Source organism: Pelophylax lessonae (assembly GCF_965119305.1).
Source record: "Pelophylax lessonae genome assembly, chromosome: 2".
Taxonomy (NCBI): Eukaryota; Metazoa; Chordata; class Amphibia; order Anura; family Ranidae; genus Pelophylax; species Pelophylax lessonae.
In genome coordinates, this window is record NC_138769.1 from 663,734,806 (window position 1) to 663,754,612 (window position 19,807).

General features: G+C 43.9%; 1 long non-coding RNA gene across 1 annotated transcript in view; it reads left to right on the forward strand.

Moving 5' to 3' along the window:
* The window catches only part of LOC309547572, a 33,539-nt gene extending 23,782 nt beyond the window's left edge, over positions 1-9,757 (forward strand). Inside the window, exon 3 of the long non-coding RNA XR_014224977.1 lies at positions 9,564-9,757. This is a non-coding gene — a long non-coding RNA (uncharacterized lncRNA). The remainder of the gene's footprint in view (positions 1-9,563) is intronic.
* The last annotated feature ends 10,050 nt before the right edge of the window (positions 9,758-19,807 follow it).

The window sequence follows — 19,807 nt, forward strand, 5'->3', positions numbered from 1 at the left end:
TTAGGATTAAACCTAAAACCCTGGCGTGAGGGGAGGGATTGATGGTTGCACTATTGAATACGATGGAAAAGTCATGGAGGGGGGCACAGGTGGGGGGATTATCATCAGCTCGGTTTTAGAGAGCTGATGATGAGGTGCGACAGCGAATGGCGTACCAATAGGGGGGGGGGGCGGGGAGGTGGTCCGCTCCGGGTGCCACACATTAGGGGGTTATCGCTGCGCTCGCTGACACTGGAGCGCAGGGGAGGATGAACTGTTTAAAGCAGAGCATGGGAGAGAGACTCACCGTCACTCACGAGCCCTGAATACACAGCGGGCGCTGCCGGAGTTAACTGTGCTGGTTAATGAGAAGGCGATTGGTTGCTAGGGCCGTCTATCAACCAATCACCTGCTCATTAACTAGCACAGTTAACTTCGGCAGTTCCCGCTGACCGCTGTGTATTCAGGGCTCGTGAGTGTGATGGTGAGTCTCTCTCCCATGCTCTGCTTTTAACAGTTCCTCCTCCTCTGCTCTAAGGTAGGAGGGGGAGGGGCGCATGCATTGCAAGGGGGTTCTATTGGGGGGTGTGCATTGTAAAGGGGTTCTATTGTAAAGGGGTTCTATTGGGTGGAGGGTTTATTGTAAAGGGGTTCTATTGGCGGGGTTTTGTATTGTAAAGGGGTTCTATTGGCGGGGGCTTTGTATTATAAAGGGGTTCTATTGGGGGGGTCTGCGTTGTAAAGGGGTTCTATTGGGGGGGGGGGTTTGTATTGTAAAGCGGTTCTATTTGGGGGGTTGTATTGTAAAGGGGATCTATTGGTGGGGGCTTTGTATTGTAAAGGGGTTCTATTGGGGGGGCTGTGTAATGTAAAGGGGTTCTATGGTGGGGGGGCTGTATAATGTAAAGGGTTCTATGGGGGGGGGGCTGTGTAACATAAAGGGTTCTATTGGGGGGGCTGTGTATATGTAAAGGGTTCTGTTGGGGGGGCTGTGTAATGTAAACGGTTCCATTGGGGGGGGGCAGGAACTGTCTAATGTAAAGGGTTCTATGGGGGGGGGAAGGGGCTGTATAATGTAAAGGGTTCTATGGGGGGGCTGTGTAATGTAAGGGGTTCTATTGGGGGGTGGGGGCTGTGTAATGTGAAGGTTCTATGGGGGATGGGGGATGGGGGCTGTATAATGTAAAAGGTTCTATGGGGGGGCGGGGGCTGTGTAACATAAAGGGTCCCATGGGGGGTGGGCGGTGGGGGCTGCGTAATGTAAAGGGTTCAATGGGGGGATGGGGGCTGTGTAATGTAAAGGGGTCTAGGGGTACGGGGGCTGTGTAATGTAAAGGGGTCTAGGGGTAGGGGGCTGTGTAATGTGAGGTGTCCAGGGGTACGGGGGCTGTGTAATGTAAAGGGGTTATTACTGCAGATTTTTTAGGTTGTGCGTTTTTTTTCTGCATTTTCTGAAAGTTCACCAAAAGTCCTGCATGCTGCATTTTTGGCGCGCTTTCAGAAAACAGGAAAATATTTTTTTTTTTTTGGGGGGGGGGGGTGACACCATGGTTTACTGCACCAGGTGACCCCATCCCAAGTGACACCACTGGCAGTAGCACATAGTAAGTGTGCCACTGCCAGTTACATGCCATTTTTGCAGAGGAGGGGGGGCCTGGTCCCCGGGGGAAGCAGAGGAAGGAGGATTCTTTTGGGTTCCGGGCCGCAGTGCGTGGAGGCGCTACACATGACACATCAATGAGTGGTTCGTCACCTGCACGCCTGGGGGGGGTGGCTGTTGCTGCCAGATACTAACTAACTAACATATCGGCATGGCTGTAAGTTACTAACTAATGCAAAAGGAGATTTGGGTGTCATTGGCGTAGCACAGCCCTGCTGATAATCCTTCACAGGACAACGGTTATATTAAGATTTCTAGGGACACAAGCTTCACTTGACAACAAACCCAAGAGATGATCAGCTTGTAAGTTCTGCTGTAATTGCTTTAGAAATAAAATGTCAATAAATAAATTGTTTCAAAAACCACAGGAAAGCAAGGTGCTCCAAGCACACTCTTTTAACTGTGGTGGACCCAGAAATGGCAGAATTCCATTGCCACTATTAAAGGTTTTAAGAATTTCTACCAATATTGAGGCCAACATTTGGTGTATGATATATTACGAATGATTGCTGTAGAGCAAAAATGTAAAATTTTAAATTGAATTTCACTTGAGCTAACCTAGCTGCCACAACCTGAAATGCGATTGGCTTCAGTGGGATGGGTTACTATATTCCATTTTTCATAATTTTTGTATGCCCCTTTTAAAATGAATCTACTTAGTTATTCATATTCTCCATATAATCTAATTTTACCAAATATTCAGTACTGTTAAATGTCTTCATTGAACTTTACATTTTATTGTATGAAAATTTGAATTCCAGGCAGGTAAAAAATAGTGCAGCTAGGTATCCATTGATAACTCATTTATTCACACCTATACATTGTGGTAACACACAGTAAAATGCCTGCGTGTTACCACAAGGCACATACCTCGTTGCGTTGTGATGACATTTGTTTTGAATGCCCTGCAGCACACCACAATATACAGGAGTGCGCATACTCTGCATTGTGGTATGCTGCTTTGGAAAAGAAGGTGCATGTCCAAACTTGGCGATATTGAGTTGCATTAAAATATACTGCCTTGTTGCACCACAGGTTTTTGTATGCTACACCACCTGTTAATATGCATTAATGCACTGTAAAAAATATAAACGGTCCTTTCATTTATTATTATTTTAAATGCAACAAGTGCAAGTACCTGAATTTGACTGGGTATCAGCCTTTTGCAAACTCCTGTAAAATAGCAATAAGGCTGGGAGAGGGAGGGGCAAAACTAGGAACCAATAGAGTATGTTGAATGCAAATTGGCTGACAAGAAACATGCTCATAGGACAAGCAGAATGAGCAGAGGTTTGACCCTATTAGTCTGCTGCTGCTCTTTCAATGTCTAGTCCACATTCCATTTGTGTATTTGGCTCTTTGACTGCAGTTTATATAAAAATTAATTCTGTATTGGAATTACTATACTTTTTACATATAAAAAGAAAAATGCAGCACTATACATAAGAAATTACCAGAATATATAAAATGACTCTCTATCAAGAGTGGAAAAAGTTCATAAGCAGTGATTTGCTAAAATAATCAAGTGAATAAATTACAAAATTGAGGAAATTGTCCTTATGTGAAATATAAAATCCAAGTGTGGATGGTCAGCAATCTTAAAGTATCACCCTCAGTGCCTTGCCTCTGCCAAATGAACGAAGTGCAAACTCATTAGAGCCACTTTCTTTCTAAATTATAGGACAGCAAAAAGTAGTTCAGTGATCGCTGATCTACTTTTCAGGGGTGCATGTGATAATCAATGGATATGGTTAATCCTCCAATCTCAATGGTAGGGCCATCAGGGGAATTGCTTACTCTCATCTGACCAAAAACCGAAGAATCACCAACTCCAGAAAAAAATACTCATAGTGTAGTATTTATTACAAATCATGCGTTTAAAAAATGTATAAAATCAACTATGATCCACATAAATAGGTTGATCGAGCATAAATGGGTAAGTAACAGCAACTTACATCAGAAACTGCCAAACCACAACATAAGGAAAGGCGGTTGGACCTTGGGTGTATAGTAGTTAATTCAAGCAGTCCATGTAAAGTGCATGAGAAACAGAAGGCAAGTATAACTTACATAGGGTGCTGCCACACTGAACTCAGAATGGCGGCTTGACCTCTGGCATGTACATCAAGCTCAATGCCATACTTGTTACATAGCACTGTCACTCCTATGCAGCCATTCTGGGCTGAAATTACTACGTATTCTGCAAACTAAAGACTCTCAGAAAACTTTGCATGTCTTTGCCAAGGGTTTTCTACAATCTCATAAAACCAGACTAAAAATGGGATGGAAGAGATTTACAGGCCTATGCCGTAGCCAAAGGTTATGTAAATATTCCATTGCTGCTTGTTCCGCAGCACATTCATTTTGATTTGCCTGATTAGATGTGGTGATTGTTGACACTGGATACCAAGTAACCAGATCGCCTTGGAATTTTTGTCACAGCGTCGGGAGCTTGGGTGCAGCTGTTTGTATGAAGAGAGTCTGTACCCACACTGTCCACACTGTGCTTGGATAAAAATTCTCCTAATAGCTCTGAGTGAAGGACAGAGTCATACCACCGTTCTTCTTCTGACTATGGGGTGTAATGAGCCTTTAATATGGTGCCAGCAGAAAGATGCGTGCAAAATAAATGACTCAACTGTAACATGATCTTAAAAGGGCACCTACTTAAAATATATGTAAAGTTTTGTTTAGAATGCTGAATGATTACGATCTCCATCAGGTTTTAATTACTGTCTTTGTCCCTCCTGGCGAAATTCACCTTCTCCACTGGTCCTGGTTGACATTGTCTCCAGTACAGAAAGTGATAGGAAATCCTAATTTTTGAGTTGTCACAACAATCGTAGGTAGGATGAAATCTTCCAATAGGGACACCTGTTCTGGTGATGACTGTCTAAGAGGGGATATCGCCTAATGCCCCATACACACGTGCAGATTATCTGCAGACTTTTGTCTGCAGACTTACCAAAACCATATAATATGAGGTCAAACCTAAACACTTTCAATTTGTATGCAATCCGGCAGGCCCTTGCACTACATAGAAAAGGTAAGTCTGCAGACAAAAGTCTGCAGATAATCTGCACGTGTGTACGGTGCATTACTTTGGAGAGATCTCCACTTACTTCCTGCTGAGTCTCAAGCACATAGAATGCAAAAAATTAAAAGTGACAGGGGTCCTAACTATTCTGAAACTAAAAAGAAGACCTTTTGGCAAACTATTTGGAGAAATTTGAGCAAAAGCTCCATTTGCACACTTTATGAGGAAAACATAAAATTTGAATTCATTTGGTATTAAACCCTAGACCAGCCGTCACTAAATGGCGGCCCGCGGTCCAGGAGCGGCCCGCACGAGGCTTCCGCCCGGACCCGTCAGGCCGCCACCGTAAGTAATCATTGGTTTGCTGGGACCGCGGGTGTCCCAGCAACCAGTGACAGTCCGTGTGTGCGCCCCGCCCCCTGCTTCTTTCTTCGGCTCCCTCCCAGCCAGCCGCGAGTTGGGGCGTGACGTCACGTGCGTGCCCCGCCCCCCTGCTCCTAACTGCGGCTCCTGACTCTCACACTCAGCCTAGCCGCGGGACATCACATGCACGCCCTGCCCCCCTGATGTTCGCTGCTCCTGGCTCCCACATTTTTCGCTCCCAAAGGTATGTGGGGCACAGTTTTATAAAATACAGACTGATGGGCATATTTTGTTAAGGGGCACACATTTGTGTCCATTAGAGTGCCCCATAAAATAAAATATGCCTATTAGAGTGCCCCCTAAGATAAAATGTACCCATCAGCTTGCGCCTTATTTTATGTTAAGGGTCACGCTGATGGGCACATTTTATGTTAAGGGGCACTCTAATGGGCATATTTTATGTTAAAGGGCACTCTAATGGGCATATTTTATGTTAAGGGACACTCTAATGGGCATATTTAATGTTAAGAGCAACACTGATAGACACGTTTTGTTTTGCCCATCAGCGTGCCCCTTAACATAAAATGGTCCCATTAGAATGCCCCCTAACATAAAATGTGCCCATCAAAGTGCCCCCTAACATAAAATGTGCCCATCAAAGTGCCCCCTAACATAAAATGTGCCCATCAGAATGCCCCCTAACATAAAATGTGCCCATCAAAGTGCCCCCTAACATAAAATGTGCCCATTAAAGTGCCCCCTAACATAAAATGTGCCCATCAGAATGCCCCCTAACATAAAATGTGCCCATCAAAGTGCCCCCTAACATAAAATGTGGCCATCAGAGTGCCCCCTAACATAAAATGTGACAATCAGCGTTCCCCTTATTTTATGTTAAGGGTCACGCTGATGGGCATATTTTATGTTAAGGGGCACGCTGATGGGCAAATTTTATGCTAAGGGTCACGCAGATGGGCACATTTTATGCTGAGGGCATGCTGATGGGCAAATTTTATGCTAAGGGTCACGCCGATGGGCACATTTTATGCTAGGGGGCACGCTGATGGGCAAATTTTATGCTAAGGGTCACGCCGATGGGCAAATTTTATGCTAGGGGGCACTCTGATGGCCACATTTTATGTTAAGGGGCACTCTAATGGGCATATTTTATGTTAAGAGCAACACTAATGGACACGTTTTGTTTTGCCCATCAGTGTGCCCCCTTACAAAATGTGCCCATCAGCGTGCACCCTAACATAAAATGTGCCCATCAGCGTGCCCCCTAACATAAAATGTGCCCATCAGAGTGCCCCCTAACATAAAATGTGCCCATCAGCGTGCCCCTTATTTTATGTTAAGGGTCACGCTGATGGGCAAATTTTATGCTAAGGGTCACGCTGATAGACACATTTTATGTTAAGGGGCACTCAAATGGGCATATTTTATGTTAAGAGCAACGCTGATGGACACGTTTTGTTTTGCCCATCTTTCTGAGTCATAGCACAGACTTCAGATTCGGACCTCGGCCCAAAGAAAATTTTAGCGACCGGACCTCCTTGAATTCTAATTAATTACCCCTGCCCTAGACGGCTTTCATGCAATTTATGCCCCTGCCTCCAATGCTGGAGATTTCAGTTGGGAACAGGTACTCTATTTCACATATAATGGATATGTCCCTGCATAAATTATCACTGGAATGTCGTGAGGAATGTACTATTTAACCACTTGCCGACCGCCGCAAGTACATATACTGCGGCGGTCAGCCCCTCACAGGCAAAGTGACGTACCAGTACGTCACTAGCCTGTGAGGCTCTGGGGAGCAAGCGAGCGCCACCGGAGGCGCGCTGCCGCTCCCGCACGGTCACGGACCCCCCCCCGCGTGACAGCGGGAGAAAGGCAGGCGGCTAGTGTAAACAAGCCGCCTGTCATTCTCCCCTGTGTAGGAACAGTGATCATACGGTTCTACTATGTAGGACCGTTGATCATTGTTCCTACACCTCAAGCCACAGCCAATCACAGTTAGAATCACGCCCCTAGGGACACACACAGCCCCTCCCTCTCAAAAAAAGTTAACCCCTTTACTACCAGTGTAATTTTACAGTAACAGTGCATATGTATAGCACTGATTACTGTAGAAATGTCACTGGTAACCCCAAAAGTGTCAAAAATGTCAGTCAAGGGTCCGATCTGTCCGCCCCAATGTCGCAGTCCCGCAAACAAAATTGCAGATCGCCACCATTACGCGTTAAAAAAAAAAAAACAACAAAAATGACAAAAATCTTTCCCTTTGTTAGTAAACGCGATAACTTTTGCGAAAACCAATCAAAATACGCTTTTTGCGATTTTTTTTACCAAACATATGTAGCATAAAACAAATTAGCCGAAAATGTTAAAAAATTTAGATTTTTACATTTTTTTGGGGGAATTTCATATAAAAAATGTGAAAAATATTGTTATTTTTGCAAAATTGACACTCTTTTTTTGTTTATAGCGCATGATCAAAAAATCGCACAGGTGATCAAATACCACCAAAAGAAAGCTCTGTTTGTGGGAAAAAAAGGACGTCAAATTCCTTTAGGTACAGCGTCGCACGACCGCGCAATTGTCCGTTAAAGTCCCACAGTGCCGAATCGCAAAATACCCCCTGGTCATGAAGGGGGTAAAATCTTCCGGGGCTTAAGTGGTTAAGATCCTTGGTCCTTAGTTGCCCCATGACCACGTCTTTTTTGTACTGGAGCTTCCTTTCCCTGATGACTATGAAGCCAGTGGTGCCAGCAGGACCACCCATGACTCAAATTTTGTCCAGTTCAACAGAAATCAGTCAAAAACAGCCTAAAAAAAAAATAAGTGAGCTTATATAGCAATATAAGAGTACGTACAGCAGTTTAACTTTAAATTTGCCACAGCTGCAGCAATGTTTACATCCTTCAAACATTTTCCTTAAATCAATGTCTGCGCATGAGCAGTAGAATCACATGACCTCTATTGGGCTAGGAGATCTTACAGCTTCTCACAGGAAAAAAAAATCATAAAGCGCAAAATGAATACTGGCATCTTGGGCATGTGTTGTACATTTAAGTCTCTCTCTGCCAAGGAGTTGTGCAGAACTGCCAGAACACGGTATTTCTTTCTTCAGGTTTCCTCCCCAAGTACAGATGGACCATTTGTGAAGGCAGTTGCTTCTGCTAAAAAAGGTTAAAGCGGAGTTCCGGCCCCAAAATCGACATAGTCGATTTTGGGCCATCCGCTTGCTTCTAGGACACCTGAAACAGAAATGGATAATTACGATTTTTTTACTTACCTTGTATTTGCAGAAAAATATACTCACCTTTCTTCCACTTCCTCCCTCGGCGGCCGCGGCCCGCGCCGTTACTTCCGCTTTGCAATGATTCCTGGGAGCTGAACGTCATCGCTCCCAGGAATCAATGCGCCTGCACCGGCCCCGACGTCAGTTCCGGTGCAGGCGTGTCATACCTTGCTAAACAGCTTCTGGGATGATGCTGCAGCCCCATAAGTGATGGCGGGGCCGGCGCAGTGCATGTGGGACCGAAGAGGACGGAAGAGGACGCAGAAGAGGATCGCGCTGGCTTCAGCTGCCCACACCTGAGATGGCAGCGCTGGAGAAGAAATTTTCAATGTAAGTATTTCTTCTAAAAGGTAAGTGCGAAGCGGGACAGATCAGAGGCTATCCATTGTGGAATATACTAGCCCTGACTGTCCCGGGGGTATTTTCATTGAAATTTTTTTTGGGTGGCCGGAACTCCGCTTTAACTACAACAATGGCCTAAATACACTGTTTTTTTAGGAATCACCCTTTCATAGCCATCTGGCTATCCTACTGCATCTTTCGGACTGCTCATTATCTGTTTTTGAAGATCATTTGCTATTGCATTAAGGTCCCAAAACTGTGTTTGTCAATACATTATTTTGCACAGCTGGAAGAAATCTAGAAATCAGGTACTGTAGCTAGTGAGATCTAGAATTATAAAGGCTTGTAACAAACTGAATGTCTAAAGATCGCCATACACTGATTGAAATTCAGCCTGTTTATCAGGGACCGTAAGAATTTCAGTCAGTGTGTGGTTATATCCGCTTGACAGAAGTCAACTGTTTGACCAAATTCTGTCGAAGGGACATGTTGGAAACATTTCTTTAATCACTGGCTGAAGCCAACCAGATTTTAATGTCCCGGCAGGGGGATTTCTTCATCCACCTTTTTTGTGTGGGTGGAGGACTCTTTTAGTTTTTTTTTCAGGCAAATGACTACCTGTGGTCAGCTTAAGTGCAGCAAAACATAAATTATGAATTTAAATGATCTTAATATGCCAGTACTGAGAGGTTCCTCACAGCCAATAATACTCTCCTAAGTGAAGTGCTCTCTGAAATCTGGTTGCAAGGCCATGTAAAGTAAACTCAAAGTATTTTGTGACTTTAACACCATTTGAAGGACTTTCAAGTCCCTTTTAGAAATTCAGAGTTTTGTATGCATATGTTTAACCTTTGTTTTTCTGAACCTCTTTGTAGGACAAGTGGACCTGGCAGTGAACACAGAGCTCTGAAGGTACTTCAAGAGTATACCTTTGTGTTGCCAAAAAAGCCCCGACCAATCCTCAAATCTTCGGCAAAATGGAGCGTTCAACCCAGGAGCTTTTCCTCAACTTCATGATTGTCCTGATCACTGTCCTGCTTATGTGGGTTCTTGTGAAGTCTTACCAAAGTTAATAGACTACTATGGAGTAAGCAAAGGCTGTGGTCTGTACTATGTGAAATTCCACGAGGGCTTACTGAACACCCATACAGCAATGATTTTGTCTGCTCTCTGCCACCAAGGTACTAGTTTTCACCACCACCCAATTAAGCCAATATCACCAGTACACATGTACCTGTCCCTGAGCCTGGAAGCCATATTGTGCTGCCAACCTTCCCAGCCCAAGAATGAGAACACATTACGCTATGATTGATTAACTGACCATGATAAGGACATGAGGGAGTGAGATTTAAACACAGAAGATATGTTTAGTCTAGCGGAGGAAGCTGAAAGAAAAATGTCAAACTTCTGTCTTTAGAAATGAGAACTGGGAATGTTTTGATTATAAGAACAACGGAACATTTCAGTCCCATCTTTCCATCACAATAAAGTATTTCCCACCAAAAGTTGAGTTTTAAATCACTTTTGTGTTTTATTTGCTTTTTAATGGTAATATTTTATTCCTCAACCTAGATTTATACTGTCTCTTTTAAACTCTTGATAGGTAAAAGAGGATGTCAATTCTTGCATGATTCAGGTTTTCATAATATAACAGTTCCTATTTTAGCCTTTTTTTTTTTTTACTGCTTTTCAGCAAAATGGCAGATGGGCAACTACAAATAGAACTAATTTTAAATAATAAAAATACATGTACTGCAGCCTTTAAAATTGCACAACAGAATTGCAAAAATTTGTTTTTAGTTGGCATGAATATGCAAAAAGTGCTTGTTGATTTTGCCAACCTAATCAACGTTCCTCCATTTCCTATAATAGGGTGACAAGCGCTGTAAGACCACTATTAAATTCAGGGCAGCAGTGTAACCTTTGCATCCTTTGTGCCTGTTTCAATGTCATGATGGGGGCACAGCTATTAACATAGATTCCTCTGACTAACATGACCATAGTTTATCAGCAGCTGGCCACACCAACTTGTATAGGCAAAGCAAGGTACAATTTAGGAGTCATAATTCACAGTGGATAACTTATTGCTTTTGAAGTCACTTGTAGGAAAAAACTAAAGGTATGTACATTAAATGTATGAAAATATTCAGTACTGTGCAAAAAAAGTTTTAGGTAGGTATGAAGAAATGCTGTAAAGTAAGAATGCTTTCAAAAATTCAATTTACTAAAAGCAAAGTGAGGGAACAGAAGAAAAATCAAATCATTATTTTTGTGGGACTACCCTTTGGCTTCAATCCAGCATCAATCCTTACACTTGCAGACTTTGTACACTTGCACAAAGTCATGGATTTTGTAGGATTAGAGTCAGGTGTATGATTAACCAGTTATAATAGGCAGGTGCTAATGAGCATCAATTTATTATGCAGGTTAAAACACAGCCATTGCCTAAAATGAAAACAGCAGCTGTGTAGGAGGCTTAAAACTGGGCGAAGAACAGCCAAACTGTGCTACTAAGGTGAGGTTGTGGATGACAGTTTCATGTCACAGGTCATACACCGTGGCAAGACTGAGCACAGCAACAAGAAACATGGTAGTTATAATGCATCGGCAAGGTCTCTTCCAGGCAAAAATCTCAAAGCAGCCTGGGGTTTCAAGGTGTGCTGCTCAAGCTCTTTTGAAGAAGCACAAAGGAACGGCAACATTGAGGACTGTAGAGGCAGTGGTGGGCCAAGGAAACTAAAGCCCCGTACACACGCACAGATTGTTGGCCATAAATTGTGGGCCAACGTCCGATCTGCCAATTGTAGGCTTGTTAGTATGATGCTTCCGACAACCAACTGCGAATTTTCAGCCGAAAAAAATCTGGTGTGCATGCTATAAAATTTTTGTTGGCCAACAAAGAACAGCCGATTGTTCCTCAGTCAGTACAGATTTCGGCAGACAAAAATCAGATGAGCAAGACTGGGCATGCTCAGAGAAGAAAAAACACAGGGAAAGTCAACCATCACATGACATCACTTCTGAAGTTGGTTTTTGTTGGCCAACAAAAGTCCAGTGCAAGTCTAGAGCACATTTCAACCAACAAACAACGCTGGACAAAAGTTGGCCGATCAGTTGGCCAACAATCTGTGTGTGTGTACGGGGCTTTAATGCAGCAGATGAAAGACACATCATGCTTATTTCTGTCTACAATTGGAAGATGTCCTGCAGTACCATCAGCACAGAACTGGTGGAAACCAGTGGGACTCATGTACATCCATCTACTCTCTGGAGAGGTGTGGCTAGAGGTGGTCTTCATGGAAGAAAAATGGCCGTAGGTGCTCTGCACTGATGGGTTAAAATTTAAAATATATTGGGCTGTAGCAGGAAGCAGTTTATTCATCGAAGGGCTGGAGAGTGGTACAAAACAAAGTGTCTGCAGTCGACAGTGAAGTATGGTGGAGGTTTCATTGCAAGTTTGGGGCTGCATTTCTGCAAACTGGAGATTTGGTCAGGATCAATGGTGCCTTTAATGCTGAGAAACACAAGCAGATACTGATCCATCATGCCATACCATCAGAGAGGCATGTTTTTGGCCCCGAATTTAATCTGCAGCAGGACAATGACACCAAACATACAGCCAATGTCATTAGGAAATATTTTCAGCGTAATGAGGGACAAGGAGTCCTGGAAATGATGATTTGACCCCCACACTGAGCCCTGATCTCAACATCATCGACTCTGTCTAGAATTACATGAAGAAACATAAGGATTTGAGGGAGCCTACGTCCACATAAGATCTGTGGTTAGCTCTCTAAGACGTTTGGACAACCTACCTGCCGAGTTCCTTCATAAACTGTGTGCAAGTGTACCTAGAAGAATTGATGCTGGTTTGAAGGCAAAGGGTGGTCATACTAAATATTGATTTGATTTAGTTTGTCTTCTGTTTTTTTACTTTCCATTTTGTTAACTGATAAAAAAAAACTATTAACACTTCTATTTCTGAAAGAGATAGATACAACAGCACTGCCTGATCAGCATAACCAGATCATGTCTCCTCCAGGCCAGCATTTGCATCCGATGGGCTGGTCAGGCATTTGGGGGAGCAAACCAAACAACTGCTGACAGGTTTATTCCAAGGTTAGGCTTACCAGACACTGGGTGTAAAAGGACACTCAGTGCCTATGTTTTTATCTTCCATCCAACCTGTGATGCTATTGCTATTCTGTTGACAGGGAAAGCCGTTGACATGACGTATTATCCTGGCTCCAACACTGCATTCATTGTTTAGGTTGGTGCATCATGATGCACAACAAACGCAAAAGAGCATACCAAGCAGTTTGAAGGCAAACATTGGGAAAACTCTGTGTGAAGACACTGAAGGGCCATTTACACTATGTGTATTGTTGTGTTAATGCAACCCACATTGTGCATTAATAACATGACCCTTTATTTGCAGCTTCTGACACACCTTCCAGTAAGTCCATCTAAGGCCCAAAACCTGTAAGGACTTTCCAGAAGGTTGCAGGCATGGGAGGGGTGTGAGACCCACAACCCATGTTTCATGGCTCACTTATCAAAACTTCTCAGCACACCCTAACACAGATGCTAGCTCAGAGGGTAAGATCAATTCCCTCAGGACAACCTCAGCAATACATAAGTTGGTTTCCACAGTTCTCCCATACACAACCTGTGACCTATAATTTATTCTACAATAGTCCCTCATAAATGACAGTAGACCAAGCCATGATTACTATGCTCAGCACTTTAATTACATCATAGAGGACATGGGACTGACACTGGATATTTCAGTCCTAAGTGCACAAGCAGACTTTGCAATGATACCAAGCATCTACCTCTATTTTATGTTCACACTCTGTCTTTATCACAGTAAATTACAGACACAGAATAACCAGCAATCTAGTGTTTATAAGAAAGCTCATCCAACATGGTGGCTTTAGGCAAGTCTAAATAGTATAAATATCTCCCAGAACTTCAAGTGCTCGGGTGCTCACAGTTACACACGTGCTCAGTTAGTCTCTTTAAAGACAAAACTTCTGTCCTGTCTAGGTAAAAGTTCTCCCCGGCATTGGTACTCACAGCTCTCTATATCCTGTTCCACTATAGCGTTGTCCTGCTTTCCCCCGAATGGGAAGCCCATGCATCAGACTGGATTGTACAGTATATCGCACATGTGTCCTATAGTCTTCTCCTCTCTCTCATGAAGGATTTTAACCGGGGAGCAGCTTTGCTCTCTAGAACAAGAGCTGGTGTGTCGTGGACACAATATATTGTCGTTTGGTTCTGGACAATATATATGTACAATATATATATGTATATATATATATATATATATATATATATATATATATATACTGTATATCATGACCATGACCCAAACTGCTGCCCAAATCTTGCAGGAATTCAGCTCCTGACTTGAGTGAAGATGTGGAGGTGGCAAACACAGAGGTGGCAGCCCTGGATGTCACTGCATTACCTGTATCTCACTACTACCCCTAACAGTCGGGAGAGCAGCCCATCTAGTAGGGGTGGTAAGGGTAGTACAGGTAGGCCTAGACAGTTGTTGGCAATGGGGGATTCTGTAATCAGAAGGACTGATAGAATAATTTGTCGCTAGGATCGCCTCAACCCAATGGTTTACTGTCTCTCTAGTGCTAGGATTCGGCATGTGGTGGACCGGGTTCATAAATTACTGGGAGGAGCTGGGCACAACCCAGCTGTCTTGGTCCATGTTGGGACCAATGACAGAATACATGGAAGGTGGAGGTTCCTTGAGAATCAATTTAAAGAGTTAGGCTGCAGGTTGAAGAGAAGGACCTCCAAGATGATATTCTCTGAAATTTTGCCTGTGCCATAAGAAACACAGGAAGGGCAGGGGTAGATTAGAGAACTGAATGCATGGCTGAGGACCTGGTGTAAGAAGGAATGGCTTGGGTTTCTAGAGCACTGGGCTGACTTTTCATTGGAGTACAACCTATATGCTAAAGATGGTTTGCACCTAAATCCGTGCCACATTAGTGCTCATTTGTGCCACATCTATGCCACATCAGTGCTTATCCATGCCACATCTGTGCCCATCCATGCCACATCAGTGCTCATCTGTACCTTATCCATGCCATATCAGTGCTCATCCATGCCTCATCCATGGCATATCAGTGCTAATCCGTGCCCCATCAGTGCTCATGAATGCCACATTAATGCCATATCAGTGCTCATCTCTGCTACATCCGTGCCACACCCTTGCCCATCCATGCCACATTAGTGTTCACCAGTGTCACATCAGTTCTTATCCTTGCCACATCAGTGCTCATCCGTGTCTCATCCATGCCACATCAGTTCTCATCCGTGCCACATCCATGCCACATCAGTGCTCATCCCTGCCACATCCATGCCACATCAGTGCTCAGCCGTGCCTCATCCATGCCACATCAGTCCACATCTGTGCCACATCAGTGATTATCCATGCCTCATCCGTGCCACGTCACTGCTCATCTGTGCCATATCAGTGCTCATCCATGCCACATCAGTGCTTATCCAAGCCACATCAGTGCTCATCCATGCCACACCAGTGCTCATCCGTGCCATATCCATGCCTGTTCAGTGATAATCCATGCCACATTAGTGCTTATCTGTGCCTCATCCATGCCACATCAGTGCTCATCCGTGTTTCATCCATACCACATCAGTGCTCATCCATGCTACATCCGTGCCCATACATGCCACATCAGCGCTTATCCGTGCCACATCAGTGCTTATCTATGCCACATCTGTGCCCATCCATGCCACATCAGTGCTCATCCATGCTACATTAGTGCTTATCTGTGCCTCATCCATGCCACATCAGTGCTCATCCGTGTTTCATCCATACCACATAAGTGCTCATCCATGCTACATCCGTGCCCATACATGCCACATTAGTGCTCATTTGTGCCACATTCATGCCACATCAGTGCTTATCTATGCCACATCTGTGCCCATGCATGCCACATCAGTGCTCATCTTTATAAATGATATAGGGTCTGGGATTAAAAGTATCATTTCAGTCTTTGCAGATGACACCAAGCTTTGCAGTGGAATTATTTCCTTACAGGATGTCTCCAACTTACAATCTGACCTCAATGCACTGTTTCATTGGGCAACTGTGTGGAAAATGATTGATAAATGTAGAGTTATGCTCTTGGGGGCTAAGAATATGCATGCATCATACATTCTAGGTGGAGTAGAACTGGGGGAATCCATAGCGGAGAAGGATCTGGTTGTTCTGGTAGATCATAAGCTTAATAATAGCATGCAATGCCAAGCTGCGGTTTCCAAAGCAAGCATAGTGATTTCTTGTATTAACAGAGGCATGGACTCCAGAGAGAGATATAATTGTACCCCTGTACAGATTATTAGTAAGACCTCATCTGGATTATGCAGTTCAGTTTTGGGCACCAGTTCTTAAAAAGGATATTGGGGAACTGGAGAAAGTGCAGAGAAGAGAAACCAAACGAATAAGAGGCATGGAGGAGCTCAGCTATGAGGAACAATTAGAGAAACTGAATTTATACTCTCTTGAGAGGAGGAGATTAAGGGAGGATATGAGGAACATGTAAAAAATACATGAGGGGTCCATATAGTGAACTTGGTGTTGAGTTTTTCACTTTAAGGTCATCACAGAGGACAACGGGGCACTCTTCACATGTGGAGGAAAAGAGATGTTGTCTCCAAATATGGAAAGGCTTCTTTACAGTAAGAGCTGTGAAAATGTGGAATAGACTCCCTCCAGAGCTGGTTCTTGCCAGCTCAGTAGATTGTTTTAAGAAAGGCCTGGATTTTTTTCCAAATATACACATAATATAAATGGATACTAACATTTATAGGTAAAGTTGATCCAGAGAATATCCGATTGCATCTTGGGGGATCTGGAAGAAATTGAACATGCTTTATTGGGGTTTTTTTGCCTTCCTCTGGATAACTGGATACTGTGGGTATAGGATTGTGTATATATATATATATATATATTTTTTTTTTCCTTCTATTCGTTGAACTAGATGGACTTTTGTATTTTTTTCAGCCAGACTAACTATGTAACTATGTACCCAAGATGGCTGATCAGAGTTTACTGCAATTTACAATTCAATATTTCAAAAAGCAATCACAAGGATGCAGCCCCATCCAGTCGCACTTGCCCCCTCCCTCCCTCCATAACCCCATGTATTGTGGCGCTCTGCATTGTGGATGCGTTGTCCATTACTGTACTTTTTTATTGTACATAAATGGCAACAGAATGCACCACACTGTAGAATGTGTGTTACGGTGCATTTCACTATTGTGCAGTATAGCATGTGTTTACCATACCCTACAAAAGCACACAGGTTTGAATATAGTGGGGGATTTCATAATAACAAACAATCAGAGGCGGCCTGTCCTTTGGGGGCACAGGGGCGCCGCCCCCCCCCCCCCCATCCATGCGTCCAGCCCCCTAATCTACATGCGGGGTTCCGGACGCATGGATTCCAATGGGGATTTTTTTTTTAAACATGTGATTAGAGCTAGAGGCTCTAATAGGCTTCAAAAAAGGGTGGGCTCAGGGTGCAGAGCACTGCGCCCTGAGCCCACCCAGTTGTGTAACAATAGACAAGTGATGTGTTGGGCGCTTGTGCCAACAGATAGGACCCGCACTGAACTGTAGATGGAATGGAGCGATGTTGATCCGAATGTGGCAAAAAAATCCAATGTTGGTTCCTGAGGGCAGCACTGTGAGCAGGCAGAAGCCGAAATCCCGCTGGCACATATAGAACAAGAAAGGACAGGCGCCACTCAGTAATGCAATCACGGTTTATTACACAAAAACATAGCACACTTACATGAGGGTTTGGTATGTGTTTCTCCTGTTAGTTTCTCTACCCCGTGGCATGGCGCTTTCTTCCTCACAGCCGAACCAGCAGCCGGGAGATGACGCCGCCTCGATAGAGTCCAATGGGGGAGCAGGATCAGTCCAGGAACAGCAGTAAGCTGCTTGTCCACCTTTGATGACGTAACGCATTTCGGAGCATGCGCACAACCCTCCTTCCTCAGACGACTTAGAATACCGGCAAAGTGCAGTCATATATACACACTAGCTGCGCTAATTACAATGAAGAGGTGGGACAAAACAAGGATTCCAATACCAGAAAGTTACGCCTGTGTCTAAAATGTACATCATGTTTAGCATAAGACCTATTAGTAAACAATAAGCTATTGTCACACTGACAATCCTCCCAGCCAATCAGAAAGAGGGTTGTGAGACCCCTTTCCCGATTGGCCAAAAGGAGAGGCGATCTTGCTTGCCAGTGGCCAGGAAGAGGCAGAAGGGACACGGCTGGAGGAGAAGGACAGCGGCTGAGCCATCCAGCACTCCTCGGCTCAGACAGGAGGAAGTAAGGAGGCAGACCGCTGGGGGGGCGAGGAACGTGTCGCCTGCCAACTGACTGACTGACCGACCGACCGACCGACCGACTGGGGGGGGGTGCGCATTGGTTTGCCGCCCCTCCCCCCCCCCCCGAATTACTGAGCACCAGCCGCCACTGCAAACAATCATACTCACCTAGGTGAATGCAGCATTGGTCTGATGCTGCATCTGTCCTCCGTGGCCTCTTCAACGAGCAGAGAGCTGGTGACTGTCAGTGACTGGCTCTCTGCTCAGCCCCTCCAGTGCTCACCCAGGCACTGTGCTGTGGAGGGTGCAGGAACAGCTGGCTTATTGGGAGGTCAAAACGATAACACATCTCCCATCCCAGTGTATTTAAATTAGATGTCAACTTGAGAGAGCAGTCTATAGGGGGATAAGGATGTGGCATAAACCCCTTCAATAAACCTGAATAAAACCTAATTCAATAAACACTTGAGTACCCTTTTTTTTTTTTTTTAGACAGATAGAGATTTATTTTGGTGGTATTTAATACCCACTTGTTTTAATTTTTATTTTTGATCATTTATAGGAAAAAAAGGCCAAAAAAAAAAAAATGTTTCCTTACTTATTGTTAAAATAAAAATTTAAAGACTATAAAAATATCCTCAAAATTACCCCTTTGTGCAAAGTAGACACCCAAAAGTGATCTTATTTTTGGCACACTTTTTTGGAAATAAAGAAATGCTAGTTTTCTGGTGGTTAAAACATGCATTTCTGGCATTTACACATATGAACATATCAGGACAGTCTTGCAATATGCGGGGCACCTTGCTATTACGACGAGAGAAGGTTGACTCAGGTCTCTAGTGAATGAGAGCAATCAAGGGAGGTAAGTATATAGTAAAGGGAGATCAGGTGACAGTTGAGAGGGGTACAAGACGTGGTGACTGCTTTGATATTAACCAGATATACTGTGGCAGGGCGGCTCGGCTGCACATCATCATATAGATCTACGTGATCATGTGCAAGCCGTTTCGGCGGCACGCGCCGCCGGAGCCGCACTCCCACTGTGATTAGACACAGCGGGAGCAGAACCACGGAAGAAGCGGGCTTGGATCGCCGCCGGCCTCCCGCAATCTTTGGCTAGAATGACAGAAGACCCGTCTGCCTATGTAAACAAAGCAGACGGCTCTTCTGTCAGAGAGGCAGGGAAAGATTGTGTGAGTCAGCTAAGCTAAATCACCGATCTCCCTCTGCCTCTGTCCAACCCCACACAGTTAGAAAGCACAAAAAGGAACACATTTAACCCCTTGATCAGCCCCAGTGTTAACCCCTTCCCTGCCAGTGTCATTTATACAGTAACAGCGCATATTATTTAGCACTGATTACTGTATTAGTGTCACTGGTCCCCCAAAAAAGTGACAAAAAACTCAGATAGGGGTCTGATCTGTCTGCTGCAATGTTGCAGTCTCGATAAAAATCGCTGATTGCCGCCATTACTAATAAAAAATGAATAAATAAAAAGTCCATAAATCTATCCCGTAGTTTGTAAACGCTATAACTTTTGTGCAAACCAATTTATATACGCTTTTTTTGGATTTTTTTTTTACCAAAAATATGTAGCAGAATACAAATTGGCCTAAACTGATAAAAAAAAATTTGATTTTTTAATTTTTTTATTGGGAATGTTTTAGAGCAGAAAGTAGAAAATATTGGTGTTTTTTTTTTTTTAAATTGACACTCTTT